General features: G+C 53.8%; 2 pseudogenes; one reads left to right on the top strand and one right to left on the bottom strand.

Moving 5' to 3' along the window:
• Positions 1-749: 749 nt before the first annotated feature.
• On the bottom strand, positions 750-862 carry LOC142183633 (small nucleolar RNA SNORA17; annotated as a pseudogene).
• LOC142183630 (small nucleolar RNA SNORA17) lies at positions 804-918 on the top strand (annotated as a pseudogene).
• Positions 919-2,091: the final 1,173 nt, after the last annotated feature.

Below are 2,091 nucleotides of genomic sequence, written 5' to 3'. Positions count from 1 at the left end.
CGCAGCACGCGGGGGTGAATCCCGGCGTGCGGCGGGCAATAGTGTCACTTTTTTAAAATAGGCTTATCTTTTATATGGACTAATCCACCAGTCCTTGGACTAAAATGCAATATTATATATACTATTGGTTAAATGGAATTTGTACTTGGATGCATTCGACTTGTATGTTTTGTATTTCTATCTTTGTGTTACACAGCTTTTACACTTGAAAAAGGGCACCCAGCCCGAAACGCGTAGTGTGTGCTTTTAATGAAAATAAAGTTTATCCATTTGGCAATCAGTCGAGCGCGGTGAACCTCTGTAATTCCCGGTCCCTTGTGATATCATTTGACACCAAAGGTGGCACGGATCTTGCTGTTTCTTGACTCGGGGCGGAACCCCCCCATTTTGAAGTGGTTCAAAGCTATATACAATGGTTGGACATACAACCTCCTAAAGGTGAGAAGCTTTTTTCACTTTCCTGTTCATTTATCCATACGGTACTTCACCATATGCAGCTCGGTGCTGTTCTTTGTTTTTATCTTTAAACTAAAGGAAACAAAGTCCTCAGAGGAAGACGGAAAGCTGTCAGACCGGGTGCGGCGGCAGGGCCGCCGATAGGCCAGTACTACTGCTACTGGCGTCAGGGGCCCGGCCAAATTTAAAAATGCGGGGGGCCCGGGCCCCCTGGCGCCGGCAGCAGTCATTGTATGTCCTGTTTGTTTCAACTCAGATCTGCGTCCAGAGGACGCAGATCTAAGTTGAACACATATGTGGCTGAAGCAAGGAGCTGACACAGGTCAGCTCCTTGCTTCGCCGCTGCCGCCTCTCTCGCTGACACATATGCGGCTGGCTCAGCCGCATATGTGTCAGCGAGAGAGGCGGCAGCGGCGAAGCGAGGAGCTGACACAGGTCAGCTCCTCGCTTCAGCCGCATATGTGTCAGCGTCAGCGAGAGAGGCAGCAGCGGCGAAGCGAGGAGCTGACACAGGTCAGCTCCTCGCTTCAGCCGCATATGTGTCAGCGTCAGCAAGAGAGGCGGCAGCGGCGAAGCGAGGAGGTGAGACAGGTCAGCTCGCTTCAGCCGCTGAAGCGGGGAGCTGACCTGTGTCAGCTCCTCACTTCGCCACTGCCGCCGGCTACCCGGCAGTGTAGACGCGATGTGATGACGTCACATCGCGTCTACAACTGTGCGCCAGTAAGAGAGAGAGGCGCGCAGAGAGCAGTGGGGGAACGAGGAAAAGGTAAGTGTAACGTGGATTATGTGGAACGTGAAACTGGGGGCAGATGAAGGAGAGGATGGCATGACACTGGGGGCAGAGATGGAGGGACATGAATCTGGGGGCAGAGATGGAGAGGATGGCATGACACTGGGGGCAGAGATGGAGGGACATGAATCTGAGGGCAGACATGGAGGGGACATGAATCTGGGGGCAGAGATGGAGGGGACATGAATCTGGGGGCAGAGATGGAGGGGACATGAATCTGGGGGCAGAGATGGAGGGGACATGAATCTGGGGGCAGAGATGGAGAGGACGGCATGACACTGGGGGCAGAGATGGAGGGACATGAATCTGGAGGCAGAGATGGAGGGGACATGAATCTGGGGGCAGAGATGTGGGGACATGAATCTGTGGCAGAAATGGAGGGGACATGGATCTGGGGCAGAGATGGAGGGGACATGAATCTGGGGGCAGAGATGGAGGGGACATGAATCTGGGGGCAGAGATGGAGGGGACATGAATCTGGGGACAGAGATGGAGGGGACATGAATCTGGGGGCAGAGATGGAGGGGACGGCATGACACTGGGGGCAGAGATGGAGGGACATGAATCTGGAGGCATTGATGGAGGGGACATGAATCTGGGGGCAGAGATGGAGGGACATGAATCTGTGGGCAGAAATGGAGGGGACATGAATCTGGGGGCAGAGATGGAGGGGACATGAATCTGGGGGCAGATGAAGGGTGTATATGAAGCTGGGGGAGAGACGGAGGGGGGACATATAATTTACGGGTGACTGTAGGAGGATTATACAGTGTGCGGGCACATGAAAAATTAATGAGTGGGTGGAGTCAACATAACTAAATTTCCAGCGGCGCGCAAAGCGCACA

This window comes from Leptodactylus fuscus, chromosome 10, assembly GCF_031893055.1.
Source record: "Leptodactylus fuscus isolate aLepFus1 chromosome 10, aLepFus1.hap2, whole genome shotgun sequence".
NCBI lineage: Eukaryota > Metazoa > Chordata > Amphibia > Anura > Leptodactylidae > Leptodactylus > Leptodactylus fuscus.
This window is presented reverse-complemented; position numbering and strand designations above follow the sequence as displayed.